Source organism: Anomaloglossus baeobatrachus, chromosome 6, assembly GCF_048569485.1.
Source record: "Anomaloglossus baeobatrachus isolate aAnoBae1 chromosome 6, aAnoBae1.hap1, whole genome shotgun sequence".
NCBI classification, from domain to species: Eukaryota; Metazoa; Chordata; class Amphibia; order Anura; family Aromobatidae; genus Anomaloglossus; species Anomaloglossus baeobatrachus.
The window spans coordinates 46,554,833-46,570,141 of record NC_134358.1 but is presented as its reverse complement, the minus strand read 5'-3'; positions in this window follow the sequence as shown (position 1 = coordinate 46,570,141).

Sequence of the window (15,309 nt, the reverse complement as noted above, 5' to 3'; positions counted from 1 at the left end):
ACAACTTGCCGGCAACAGCCGGGATGATCACTTAGATAATCAGGTGAAACTCGGTTGATTTTGATTGATTCATTCACATATTTACACAGTTAACACATGACACCCCTAGATGGTAGTCTCCCGGTACCTAAGTGGGGGTTGACCTAGGTTGGGTCGTGTGGACCTTCTGGGCCCAATGCTATCAGTGGAGGGCCAGGGGACAGAGGAGGCAGTCAGTTCCTCTTCCCGTATATTGTGTGGGGCCGGCGGAGACGCAGGGGGACTGGGTACAGGTGCAGCCCTGGGCACTGGTTCACTGGCGGTTACTTCCGTCTCCTTTTCCTCCATGGGTTGTGGGAACGTTATTACCGGAATAATCACCGCGCCGTTCTGTGTAGGCCAGTCCGCTGGGAAATCACCCATCACTGTATGGATTACCTCTTTTCTTTCCTCCCCGGTTGATCTGGGGGCTGGGACTTCAGCGGCCACCTTTAATGGAGATGGGCACCTCTTCAGATGGTCCTGGTAAACCGTGGCCAAAGTCTTCCCCTGATCACGACTAATCTGGTAGGCCTTCTCATTCTCCCATTCAGTGGGTTGTATGACATACGGGGTCTTTTCCCACTGATCATCAAGCTTATGGGTTCTTCTTTTTTGTTTTAGCACTACATCCCCAGGTTCAAAGGGACCAGCTGGAGCTTGCTTGTTGAAGTACTGTTCTTGCTGTTCCCGGCTCCGACACAGGTTCCTTTCTATGTACTCCTGGACCTGTCGGTACTGCGCTCTCCGCCGAGTGTCCCATCCAGCAGTCGAAGGGAGGGCCTCTGGCGCTTCCAAGCCCATTTCTAGGTCCCCCGGCAACCGGCTCGGCCGGGCTCGCATCACATACGCTGGTGTACATTTGGTAGAGCTAGAGGGAATGTTATTGTACATGTCGACCAGGTCAAGCAGCTTTTCTGGCCACAGGTTCCGCTCTTCTAATGGTAGCGTCTTAAGGAGACCCAGGACCAGATGGTTCATCTTCTCACACATGCCATTAGTCTGGGCATGGTAAGGCGTGGTCCGAATTTTCTTGCAGCCGTATAGCTGGCAGAATTCGTGAAACACCTCTGCTTCAAAAGCCGGACCCCGATCGGTAAACACCCTCTCCGAGTACCCGTGCGGTCGGCAAAAGTAGGCCTGAAATGCTCTAGCGGCAGTACAACCAGTCAGGTCCTTGACTGGGACAACCACCATGAATCTTGAATAGTGGTCTACGATGGTCAGGGTGTAGGTATACCCACTTCGGCTAGGGGTGAGTTTGACGTGGTCCAGGGCGACCAACTCCAGCGGCTGATGGGTGATGATTGGGCGTAGAGGGGCCTTCTGGCTGGCCTTGTCCCTTCTTCTCAGTGCACAGGGACCACACTCTCGGCACCAGGCCTCCACAGACTCCCGCATCCCACTCCAATAGAACCGCTCTCTCAACAGCATCTCCAGCTTCTTCCACCCAAAGTGCCCGGCACCGTCATGGTAAGCCCGTAGAACTGTGGGCACACTAGCCTGAGGAATCAGCAGCTGGCGAACCCTCTCATGGGTCTTCGGGTTGATCAGTTCCCGATACAGTTTCCCCTGGTCCAGATGCAGCCGGGCTCGTTCTTTCCATAGCCGTTGGGCCTCGGACGGAGCAGCAGGGTCCATTCTAGCGGAACCTTGTTCAATCGTGGTCTTGACAACTTGGACGGCAGGCGCTTGGTCTTGGGCTTCTTGCCATCCCTGACTGGGTAGCGGGTCCAGGCTCGCCTGTTGCTGCTGGACATGCAACTTCTCGACTGGTGGTCAGTGAAATGCGGGCAGCTCGATTTCTTCGAGATCATCGCCTTCCGACCCCTCATCCGGTAGGTGGGGCATCCAGGATAGCACATCCGCATTGGTGTTCTTGCAGCCGGCTCGGTATTTGATCGTGAACTCATAATTAGACAGCCTGGCCACCCACCGCTGCTCCAATGCGCCCAGCTTGGTCGTGTCTAGATGGGTTAATGGATTATTTTCCGTATAGGCGGTGAACTTAGCCGCTGCGAGGTAATGGCGGAATCACTCGGTAATGTTCCACACCAGGGCTAGGAACTCAAGCATGAAGGAGCTGTAATTCTCAGGGTTCCTCTCCGTGGGCCGGAGTTTTCTGCTGGCGTAGGCGATCACTTTTTCCCTTCCGTTCTGGACCTGGGACAGGATGGCTCCAAAGCCTACATTACTGGCATCGGTGTAGAGGATGAAGGGGAGACTATAGTCGAGTACGCCAGGACCTCTTCCCCGGTCAAGGCCATCTTCAGCTGGCGGAAGGACTCTTCATGCTTCCCTTTCCACGCCAACGGGGTTCCAGAGGGCCTGCCACCCTTGGTCTGTCCCACAAGGAGGTCTTGCATGGGGGCGGCCATCTTCGTGTATCCCTTAATGAAGCGGCGATAGTAGCCCACCAGGCCCAGGAACTGTCTCACCTCTCTCACCGTGGTCGGCCTCGGCCAGTCCTGAATGGCAGTGATCTTTTTGGGATCTGGGGCGACGCCTTCCGCGCCCACCACATGTCCGAGGTACTGCACCTGGGGTTTCAGTAGGTGGCACTTAGAGGGCTTCAATTTCTTCCCATATTTGGCTAGGGACGCAACACTTCAGGCAGATGTTCCAGATGGGCCTCATACGTCTGGGAATACATGATCACATCGTCCAGGTACAGTAGGACCGTTTCGAAATTGAGATGTCCCAGGCAGCACTCCATGAGCCGTTGGAAGGTTCCAGGGGCATTGCACAGCCCGAACGACATGCTGTTAAACTCGCAGAGTCCCATGGGAGTGGCGAATGCCGTCTTCTCACAGTCCTCTGGTGCGACCGCTACCTGCTAGTACCTGCTAGTAAGGTCAAGGGTAGAGAAGAAGTTAGCAGTTCTTAGTGCAGCTAGCGACTCTTCGATAAGGGGGAGAGGGTAGGCATCTTTATGCGTGATCTGGTTGATCTTCCGGTAATCCACACACATTCTCATGGTGCCGTCCTTCTTTACCGGCACCAGTGGGGCTGCCCAGGGTCTACAACTATCCCGAATGACCCCTGCCTCCTTCATGTTCCTCAACATGTCTTTGGCACATTGATAGTGTGTTGGCGGAATGGGTCTACACCTGTCTTTGATGGGTGGGTGTAGGCCTGTAGGGATATGGTGTTGAATCCCCTTAATCCTCCCGAAATCTAATGGGTGCTTGCTGAAAACCTGTTCGTACTCTTGCACTACCCTGTATACCCCCTCTTTGTGATGCGTGGGTGTGGTTTCAGTACCTATGTGTAGTTCCTGGCACCACTCTTCTAACTGTTCAGGGGGTGCATGGTTACTGGCAGGGGATGCTGAGGTAGGAGGGGCGGCTTCATGAATGGTGTGAGGGTCTAGAGTGAGCAACTTGGCGAGGGTAGCGTAACGGGGGAGCCTGACTTCCTCCTCTCCACAATTCAGCACTCTTACAGGCACTCTCCCCTTTTTAACGTCAACCACCCCTTAGGCCGCCATCACCGTGGGCCAGTGTTCAGAAGGCGTGGGTTCCACCATCGCCGGGTAGTTGTGCCCCTGGGGGCCTACTGCTGCCCTGCACCAAATCATCTTACTTTGGGGTGGTGTGGCGCCCTGGCCTAGCCAGGTCGTCACAGATAACACACAAACACCCCACCCCCCATTAGACAGGGACACCAGCCAAACAAAAATCCTTGTTGCCTCCCTCCAGTGTCTGATGTCCACACCAGGTGGGGCGGGGCTAAGCGGTTGGCTCCACCCACCGAGGAGTTCACAGGCCTGGAGGCGGGAAAAGTGACAGTTTAGTTGTGGAGAGTGAAGAGTAAGGAGTAAACACTTGGGTGTCTGGTTTTGTGGCCCAGGCACCGACAGCAAGGTTGGCAGACGGTGGTGGCCGTCTGCAGGAGTGGTGGAGCGACGCAGAACCGTAGGACCGGGGTCGGGCGACGGCCCGCCGGTAGCGACCGGGGAGCGTAGTGAAGCCAGCACACACAGGCAGGGCCATCGGACCCCGACCAGGCTTGGAGCCGCCGACAATAGTCAGATCCGAATGTGACAGGAACCCCAGGGGTCTCACAACAGCAAAAGTCCCGATTGAAGGCAACCGCCTACACCGTGAGAATATACAGCTACCGCCTAAGGCTAGAGATCCAAGGGCCAGCGCCTGCGGGCAAACGAAAAGAAGAACATCAAGGTGCAGGGAAAGACAGCCGCCATCACCTGTCCGGGGAGAGACACTGCAGCCGGCTGCGGGACCCGTCCATCCAGCCGTTTGGTTTACTGAGGACTTTGTACCTTTCTTGCTGAGTGAGTACACCCATGCCATCCGGCACCGCGCCGCGCTGTCCCTGCGACCCTGCACCTCATCGACCCTGCCTCCCCGTCACAACATCACCGGGCCCCGGGACCACCGACCCCTACCCACGGAGGGGGAAAACAACATCCCAGCTGCTCCCTACCATCGCTCCCGGGACCCCCGTCACCAGCAGTGGTGGTGCCTATCTTCACCACGACCCGTGGGTGGCATCACGGACTAAATCCCCCAAACCAACCACCCCTTTCACTCACGGGCGAGGAGCACTGCTCGAGTCCCCGGATCCGGCCCACCGCTCGAGCCACCGAGCAGCCATCGCAGCAGCGCCGGACCCGAGCGTTAACGACCGCGCGGCGGCGGCGTCCTCCCCGCTCGCGACAACTTGGCATCACGAACACAATTGAACCCCTCTACTTACCAGTAGAAGTGCGCCTTGTGATCTCCACCGGCGGTGTCCGGCCGAACATTTTGAAGCGCCACCATCTTGGCGCGAAAAGCTCCCGCTCGAGCATCTTCTCCGAGCAGGGAAGGCGCAAAAGCGAAGCCCCGCCCCCAACAAACGGAAGTGCTGAAGAGTACCAAGGGGGACAGGAAAAAGATGTCTGCGCCTGATGGAGAGAAGATGTCCGTGTCTAGCGGAGGAGCGCTGGCCGCAGGAGCGGCAGTGCTTAGCGGCCGCATGTAATTAGCGCCTCAGAAGTGCAGGGATGCCAGGACTCTGCCGGAACACGTTCCTGGACCCAGCAGCAAGACGTGCCAGGAGCTCCAGGCCACGGTCCACTCCATGATGGCGGAGTGGACGTCAGAGAAGAAGGGCCTGGCTGCAACCCTATGGGCATGCGAAGTGGAGGTGGTTTCCGAGGAGCCGGTAAGCGACCCACGCCCCTATGTCCCTGAGGGAACGGCCGCTGCGTCTGAGGGGCCCGGCCTGCTGCTATCCACTACGCCACCTCCCTTACTGCCCATGCCTGCGGCCACCACCCCGACCGACCCATTGCCACTGTCACCGGTAGTGGAGCCCGTAGCGTCTGTGGGAGAGGGCCCAGACCTGCGGCCCCGGGCCTTACCTTTACCACCGCCCTGGCACCCGTCCCGGCTTCCATCCTGGCTGCGACGGAGATGACGACGGCTCCGGCAGTCCGCCCGGCACCAACAGAGGTGATCCTCGACCCGACGCCAGCACCGCAAGCAACGCTGACCATTTACAGACACCCGGCCTCGGATAAGGCAATGCGGGGACGTAGCTGCCAAGCGGCAGAGCAGGCCACGTCACAGCGGGGCCCCTCACTACTGGAGGTGCCGGTCGTAGCCGGCACGGAGGGACTCCGGCTGGGCTCGTCCCCCACACCAGCTGACAAGGAGCGGCGGCCATGGCAGCTGTGCCCTAAGACTGCTGCTTGGAGAAAAAGGATGCGGCAGCGGTCCACCGTTGCATACAGTTGTCCCCGTTGGGACCCTCAGAACCGTTGTTTATGTTTGAATGATTGAGCCTAATGAACCGTGATCTTCATCTGATTGTCTACCTGATTATTCCGGCTGTTGCCGGCAAGTTGTCCCTGGAGGGACTTTCTGTGTTTACAACCTGCATGAGAGACTACTCATGGACATGGCCAAGAACTGGCAGGCCACCCACGAACTTGTGGGCTTGTAAATAAGTTGAGGGTTGATTTTCCGTCGGAGCCGCCTCCGGAGAGGCAGATTGGAGGAAGGGCCCGCAGCAGAGCCGGCTGGGGCCCGACCACCACCAGGACCGGTGGCCATCCTCCGGGGGTCAGGGGTCCCCTGAAGTGACAGCCGGGTGCGAGTTACCATACCCGTTCCCGCTCGGGCAGCCTGAACCTGGACTGGGGTCAAGGGGTGCTGCCCACTTCTTAGGGGCAGCATCAGGGCTAGGTTGCTTGGGTGGGAGAGCGGAAGACACCCGTCCGCCCATTATTATTAAAAATGTTTATATGTGTAACGTTCAAGTGTCCTAACAAAAATGCTTATGTTCAAAATGTTTACATGTTAATTTATGTTTCTACAGTTTTGAAAAGAAAAATAAAACCGGTGATGGACGGGCAGCCCGCGGACGTTCTGCATTTCACCAAGGGGGAATGTGGCGCCCTGGCCTAGCCAGGTCGTCACAGATAACACACAAACACCCCACCCACCATTAGACAGGGACACCAGCCAAACAAAAATCCTTCTTGCCTCCCTCCAGTGTCTGATGTCCACACCAGGTGGGGCGGGGCTCAGCGGTTGGCTCCACCCACTGAGGAGTTCACAGGTCTGGAGGCGGGAAAAGTGACAGTTTAGTTGTGGAGAGTGAAGAGTGAGGAGTAAACACTTGGGTGTCTGGGTTTGTGGCCCAGGCACCGACAGCAAGGTTGGCAGACGGTGGTGGCCGTCTGCAGGAGTGGTGGAGCGACGCGGAACCGTAGGACCAGGGTCGGGCGATGGTCCACCGGTACCGACTGGGGAGCGAATTGAAGCCAGCACACACAGGCAGGGCCATCGGACCCCGACCAGGCTTGGAGCCGCCGACAATAGTCAGATCCAAATGTGACATCAACCCCAGGGGTTTCACAACAGCAAAAGTCCCGATTGAAGGCAACCGCCCAAACCGTGAGGGTATACAGCTACCGCCTAAGGCTAGAGACCGAAGGGCTAGCGCCTTACACCGGGGAGCGGACTACCGTTGGGAACCCATCGTAGTCAAGACAGTACACTAAGGTGCAGGGAAAGACAGCCGCCATCACCTGTCCGGGGAGAGACACAGCAGCCGGCTGCGGGACCCGTCCATCCAGCCGTTTGGTTTACCGAGGACTTTGTGCATCTCTAACTGAGTGAGCACACCCGTGCCGCGCTGTCCCTGCAACCCTGCACCTCACCAACCCTGCCTCCCCATCACATCACCGGGCCCCGGGACCACCGACCCCTACCCACGGAGGGGGAAAACAACATCCCAGCTGCTCCATACCATCGCTCCCGGGATCCCCGTCACCAGCAGCGGTGGTGCCCATCTTCACCACAACCCGTGGGTGGCGTCACGGACTAAATTCCCCCAAACCAACCACCCTTTTCACTCACGGGCGAGGAGCGCCGCTCGAGTCCCTGGATCCGGCCCACCGCTCCAGCCACCGAGCAGCAGCCACAGCAGCGCCGGACCCGAGCGTTAGCGAGCGCAGCGCAGTGGCGTCCTCTCCGCCCGCAACAACTTGGCGTCACAAACAGAATAGAACCGATCTACTTACCAGTAGAAGTGCACCTTGTGATCTCCCCCGGCGGTGTCCGGCCGAAAATTTTGAAGCGCCGCCCTCTTTGGCGCGAAAATCTCCCGCTCGAGCATCTTCTCCGAGCAGGGAAGGCGCGAAAGCGAAGCCCCTCCCCCAACAAACGGAAGTGCTGAAGAGAACCAAGGGGGGACGGGAAAAAGATGTCTGCGTCCGACAGAGCTGTTGGAGGAGTGGCGGTTGCAGCTGTCGCCGCACCCGTAGTTGGAAACGGAGTAGCCCGCAGGAGCGGGGGAGTCTCTTTATGAACTTATGAACGGTGTATGGGTGCCGGAGGAGCCCATTTGCCCGCAGGCGCTGGCCCTTGGCTCTCTAGCCTTAGACGGATGCTGTATACCCTCACGGTGTGGGCGGTTGCCTTCAATCGGGTCTTTGTCTGTTAGGAAACCCCTAAGGGTCCTGTCACACTCAGATTTGACTGTTTACGGTGACTCCAAGCCTAGTCGGGGTCTGATGGCCCTGCCTGTGTGTGCTGGCTTCACTTCGCTCCCCGGTCGGTACTGGCGGGCCGTCGCCCGTCCCCTGTCCTACGGTTCCGCATCGATCCACCACTCCTGCAGACGGCCACCACCGTCTGCCAACCTTGTTGTCAGTGCCTGGGCCACAAACCCAGACACCCTTCACTTTACTCCTCTCACTTCAACCTCCTGAACTGAACTGTCACTTTTCCCGCCTCCAGGCCTGTGAACTCCTCAGTGGGTGGGGCCAACCGCCTGGCTCCGCCCCACCTGGTGTGGACATCAGACCCTGGAGGGAAGCAACAAGGGTTTTGTGTTTGCCTAATGTTACTGTCTAGTGGGGGTGTGTTTGTGTTACCTGTGACAACCTGGCTAGTCCAGGGCGCCACAAGGGGACTACCGCCGCTGCCGATGGGAGTACCCGGAGGAGATGGAGTGGGGCAGCCAGATGCCGTTTCCTCCGCGGGTAGGGGAGGCCCCGGGACTCTGGATGGTGGAGGTGTAGGGAAGCGTGGTGCAGACCATGCAGCCCGCAGGAGGCAGAGGGGGAGCAGCGTACTCACTCAGGCCGTGTGGATGTTGGTGCGACCATTAAGTAGACTCTGACACAGGAGTAAACAAAGTGTCTGGGCTCTGCTGCTACTCGGGGGAGCTCGTCCAGGTATCCGTTCCCGTTGGTATTGCTGATGGTTCTGACTTGCCTCCATGCTCCATCCTCCGTGTTTAGACGTTTCTGAGTGAGTGCTAGGTCTGAAGCTGTCTCTCGATGGCTAACACTTGGGATTTCAGTGGGCCGCATAAGCTGGAAAGCCCTATACCCCTCGTTGTGTTGGTGCCTTCGATTTCTGAGCTCTTGGGGAAAGTTCATAAAGAGACTATCCTGCACAGGTTAATTATCAGGTTGTGTGAAGCTACTCCCTGATCTAGGGTCCAGTACCCCGCCGTGCTCGGTACCAGTCCAGTTATTAGATATTCCGGTGCCGACCATTCTCCAAAACTAAGTCTGGGCACCCTTTTCCAATACCCTGTGACCGGGTCTCCGACTCTTCCAATCCCAGGCCACCGTCTGCGACGTAGTCAAAATTTCCCAGGGAGATACAACTCCCATAGCTCCTCACTCTCTGAGGGCTACTACTGAACTGACTATAATCCCTACCACCAACCTGCCTGAGCCCTAGGATTTGAATGCTGATGGAGCAATACCATTAGTTAGGATCCCAGAACCATGGAGGGTGGGTTCTGCACCATAAAGACAAGTAGTGCAGTTCCCTGTGACACCCTGACTAGTTCAGGGGTGTCACACTGGCTGCTGTGTCGGCTGTGTGGAACAAGGGGTAAGATGCTCTGCCGGCAGTGTGGGCTTCAAATAATGCCGCCCGGTGTCGGTGCGTGCACAGATGGTGCTCTCCGCTTAAGATCTCATCTGCACACGCGACGCCTCCTTTGATCTCCCAGTAGCATACCTTAAGGAAAATGCAGGTGGTGCATGCGCAGATAAGATCTCAGCTTGTCATTGAGCCGAGAGCTCAATCTGCGCATGCGTTTATTCCGGGTGCCACTTCTTTGAAGCCTGCACCACCAATAGAGCGACTGGGTGACCTGCCGCACAACCCTGCTCCATACAGCCAGCACAGCCTCCACAGCCAGCACAGCCTCTGCAGCCAGCACAGCCTCTGCAGCACAGCCAGCACAGCAGCCCCCACCACAACAAGCACAGCAGCCTGCACAGCCAGCACCGAATCCAGCATCGTCCTACTCCAGCACCGCCGCAGCCTCCTATGACCCATCTCCCTTTGATAAGACACTTGTATCTTTAAACTTGGGCTCTGTCTTATAATTTGGTGCGTCTTATAAAACAAAAACTACAGTGATGCCCCAATTGTCTTTTACTAACCTGGTCTCAAGTGGATGCAGCTCTATATAGTGCTGTTTATGAAGGGGCCTGGCTGATTGACTTATTCCAATAGATTAACCAGCCCCTATTTTATCACAGCTGACACATCAGCACAGAAGGGAGACAAAGCAGGGGGAAACGTATGGAGGCAGATGGGAGTATCTGTTGCGGGCGGAGGATGGGACGCTGCGCTCTCCCACTGCTCGGGTCCGGCTGCTGCTGCCGCTGCTCTGTGGTGGCTCGAGCGGTGGGCCGGATCCCGGAGACTCGAGCGGCGCTCCTCGCCCGTGAGTGAAAAGGGTGGGGATTTGATTGTGGGGGATTTGAGTATTGTCCGTGACGCCACCCACGGTTGTGGTGATATTGGTGACACCATCGCTGCTCTGGACGGGGATCCCGGGAGCGGTGACAGGGAGCAGCTTTGTTGTTATTTCTCCCCTCTGTTGGTAGGGGGTTGGTTGTCCCGGGGCCCGGTGATGGGGTAGGAGTGGATGGCAGGCGGGTTACGGGGCCTGGTGAGGTGCAGGGTCGCGGGGGCAGCGCTGTGCCGCACGGCACGGTGGTACTCACTCAGCCAATGATGAGGACACAGTTCTCGGTAAAACACATGGCTGGATGGACGGGTCCCACAGACGGCTGCGGTGTTGTTTCTCCCGGCAGGTTGATGGTGACTGCCTTTCCCTGCACCTATGTACGGTAAACGGTTCCAATGGGTTCCCACCGGTAACCCGCTCCCCAGCTTGGATATGGGCCGGAGGAGCCCCTTTTGCCCGCAGGCTCTGGCCCTGGGAACGGTAGCCTTGGCGGTGGCTGTGTTTCCCTCTCACGGTTGGACTGTTGCCTTCTGTCGGGACTTGGCTGCTGGGAAACCCAGGAGGTTCCCTTCGCTGACGGATTTGGCAAATTCACGGCGACTCCTAGCCTTGCCGGGATCCGTAAGCCCCTGCCAGATGGTGCTGACTTCTCTTTGTGTACCGGTCCGGTACCGCTGGGCCACCGCCCGTCCACGGTCCTTACCGTAGACTCCGATAGGCCACTCCTGCAGACGGTCACCACCGTCTGCCAACCTTGCTGTATCGCCCGGGCCACACACCCGGACGCTGTCAGTTAGTTGCTCCACTACTACTTTCCTCCCTTCCACTTTCACCTCCAAAACTAATCTGTCTGCTTTTCCCGCCTCCAGGACTGTGAACTCCTCGGTGGGCGGGGCCAACCGCCTGGCCCACCCCCTGGTGTGAACATCAGCCCCTGGAGGAAGGCAACAAGGGTTTTTGTCTGACTTCGGTGTGCCTGACCGGGAGTGTGGGGTGCGTTGGTGTTGTTCTCTGTGGCCCCTGGCTTGTCCAGGGCGCCACATTCCCCCTTAGTTAAATGCAGACCGTCCGCAGGCTGCCCGTCCATCACCGGTTTTATTTTCACAAACTGAAAAGATAGAAAAACGGTAACACATTACAATTAAAATAACATCTTCCCACATCGGGAGGTACTCTTACTTTAACGTTGCAAACGGTAAGGGCTTCCGCTCTCTCCCACCCAAGCAACCTGGCCCTGATGCTACCCCTAAGCAAACAGGCAGCACCCCTTGACCCCAGTCCAGCACAAGTTGCCCGAGCGGGTTCTGTCCTTTTCAGGGGACCCACGTCCATGGGGAACCCCTGAAACCCCCAGAGGATAGCCACCAGTTCCGGTGGTGGCTGGGCCCCAGCCTGCTCCACTGCGGGCCCTTCCTCCAATCTGCCTCTCCGGAGGCGGTAACGGTGAAAGCCACAACAACATTATTTACATGCCACAAGTTGTTGGTTGCCCTGCTAGTTCTCGGGACTGTTCGTAGTAGTTTCTACGCATAATTTGAAAAAGGGGGTCCCAACGGGGACCAGTTGCCGGCAACGACCGGTTCCAATCAAGCAGCAAATCAGGTGACTCTTCAGTAAATCATTCACTTATCATTCTTTTTCAAACGGTACTTTTGTGGTCCCAGCGGGGAACAACTGCAACGGGACTCCGCTGCCCTTACTCCGACTCTTCTGATGAGGCGGCCCCATCCTCAGCCACCATCATATCAAACATGCAGTGACATGCCTGCTGTGATAGGGGTGCCCGGTATCCGTTCCCACCATTGCGCGCGGTGTAATAAACTACTGGTTCTCCCACGTAGCAGAGACGCTCACTTGCCTCCTCACTTTCAGGGGTGGGCTCAGCACCGGAGCTGGAGTCATGGAGTCACCGGAGTCACTATCACTTGTCTCTGCATCAGGCGGGTTGCCGCCAGCTGCTGCAGCCTCCCGGCTCCCAGTATCCAGCACATCAGATTCTTCTGCGGTAGTGTGGGGCAGTAGGTCAGGTGGGTTCACGTTGAGGCGCCCCATAAGTAATGGTAAGGGCGATGCGTGGGTCGAGACTGGGCCGGGCCCCTCAGCCGCAGTGGCCGGTCCTGGTAGGACATAGGGACGTGGGTCACCTGTCGGCTTCGTTACATCTGTTCCCATCCCGTACATCGGGGCAATCGCAATCAGCATCTCCACCTCATTGGTCCACTGCTCCATCATGAGGCATATCTGGTTCTGCTAGCGTTGGTTGAACTCTATTATTCTGGCCTTCATCCATTCCACGGTCCCGGGCTCGGGCACAGCGCCTGGTGCCATCCTGGCCGGGGCCTCTGATACGTCTTCACTAAGGGGCTGCGATCCTGGCGGTTCCCACAGGGGTGATTCAGGCCGGCTCCGCGTGTCTGCAGCCAGTCGGTCCGCCGAGGCGGATTGGCAGGGTATCGCTACCGGTTGAACGGGTAGCGGGCCCAGTGGCGGGGCGGCAGCAGCTAACACGGGTAGTGGGGGAGGAGACAGAGTGAGCGGGGATGGACCGGGTCCCTCGGCCGTGATGACCAACCCACTAGGGGTACAGGAGCATGGGTCGCTCACCCTCCCTTCCAAATTCTCTTCCACCTCGCGTCTCCGCATAGCAGCCACCACGTCCGCCATGTCGGTCTCCCACTCCTCCAGGAGGAGTTGCATGTGGGCTTGCAGACGGTTACTCAGCGGGGCGGTCCGGTCTCTCAGCCACATAGCCGTGCCGGGCGCGGAAGCATCCTCGTTGGTAGTCGGACTGTGCATTTTGGCAATAAAGTCTTCCAGGAACCCAGTATCGCTGAAGAGCCCTGGCGTCTCTGCTTTTATAGCTGCGGGCTACATGCGGCCAGACGCCATCAGTCCCCCTTAGTCTCTTTCCGTCTCCTCCTCTACAGGGGCGGGGTTTTGGCCTTCGCGCCTCCACTACTCGAAGAGACGCTCGAGCGGGAATTCTTCACGCCCAAGATGGCGGCTTAACAAATTTTTCGGCTGGACACATCCGGCGGTCACACAAGGCGCACTTCCACCAGTTGGTAGAACGGTAGGATCCTGTTCGTGACGCCAAGTTGTCGCGGGCGGAGGAGGGGATGCTGCGCTCTCCCACTGCTCGGGTCCGGCTGCTGCTGCCGCTGCTCTGTGGTGGCTCGAGCGGTGGGCCGGATCCCGGGGACTCGAGCGGCGCTCCTCGCCCGTGAGTGAAAAGGGTGGGGATTTGATTGTGGGGGATTTGAGTATTGTCCGTGACGCCACCCACGGTTGTGGTTATATTGGTGACACCACCGCTGCTCTGGACGGGGATCCCGGGAGCGGTGACAGGGAGCAGCTTTGTTGTTAGTTCTCCCCTCCATGGGTAGGGGGTTGGTTGTCCCGGAGCCCGGTGATGGGGTAGGGAGGGATGGCAGGCAGGTTACGGGGCCTGGTGAGGTGCAGGGTCGCGGGGGCAGCGCTGTGCCGCATGGCACGGTGGTACTCACTCAGCCAATGATGAGGACACAATTCTCGTTAAAACACACGGCTGGATGGACGGGTCCCACAGACGGCTGCGGTGTTGTTTCTCCCGGCAGATTGATGGTGACTGGCTTTCCCTGCACCTATGTACGGTAAACGGTTCCAATGGGTTCCCACCGGTAACCCGCTCCCCAGCTTGGATATGGGCCGGAGGAGCCCCTTTTGCCCGCAGGCTCTGGCCCTGGGAACGGTAGCCTTGGCGGTGGCTGTGTTTCCCTCTCACGGTTGGACTGTTGCCTTCTGTCGGGACTTGGCTGCTGGGAAACCCAGGAGGTTCCCTTCGCTGACGGATTTGGCAAATTCACGGCGACTCCTAGCCTTGCCGGGGTCCGTAAGTTCCTGCCAGATGGTGCTGACTTCTCTTTGTGTACCGGTCCGGTACTGCCGGGCCACCGCCCGTCCATGGTCCTTACGGTACACTCCGATAGGCCACTCTTGCAGATGGTCACCACCGTCTGCCAACCTTGCTGTACCGCCCGGGCCACACACCCGGACGCTGTCAGTTAGTTGCTCCACTACTACTTTCCTCCCTTCCACTTTCACCTCCAAAACTAATCTGTCTGCTTTTCCCGCCTCCAGGACTGTGAACTCCTCGGTGGGCGGGGCCAACCGCCTGGCCCACCCCCTGGTGTGAACATCAGCCCCTGGAGGAAGGCAACAAGGGTTTTTGTCTGACTTCGGTGTGCCTGACCGGGAGTGTGGGGTGTGTTGGTGTTGTTCTCTGTGGCCCCTGGCTTGTCCAGGGCACCACATATCAACTGCTCAGAGATCTTTTTTATATAACGATATGGATTTCTTTCAGTTGGATGGCCAATTAAAATAGACAACAAACATCAAAGTGGCTTCCTCAAAATCATTTCTAGTACATAGAGTCTAGTTTTATACTCAAAATGTTTATTTGTTCTGCTTGGTGTTTGCTGTATAATCTGACAGCGGCATGATGTAGAGTCAGAAACCCTGATTCCAGCCATGTGTCACTTTATTTACTGGGTTCAGAAGTTTTGATAGAATTGCAGTTTTCTGTGATGCTGATGGAGATCTAGCAGAGCTCGGAATGCTGAGCTGTGTGTAACCCCACAAAACCACTGATTGTCAGCTCTGTATGTAACCTCGCCCACGCCACTGATTTTATGCTCTGTATATGACCCCGCCCACACCACTGATTGGCAGCTCTGTATATGACCACACCCACAACACTGATTGGCAGCTCTCTGTATATGACCCCCACCCACACCACTGATTGGCTGACAGCTCTGTATATGACCACACCCACAACACTGATTGGCAGCTCTCTGTATATGACCCCACCCATACCACTGATTGGCAGCTCTGTATATGACCCCACCCACACTACTGATTGGCAGCTTTGTATATGACCCCACCCATACCACTGATTGGCAGTGCTATTTATGACCACACCCACAACACTGATTGGCAGCTCTCTGTACATGACCCACCCACACCACTGATTGTCAGCTTTGTATATGACCCTGCCCATACCACTGA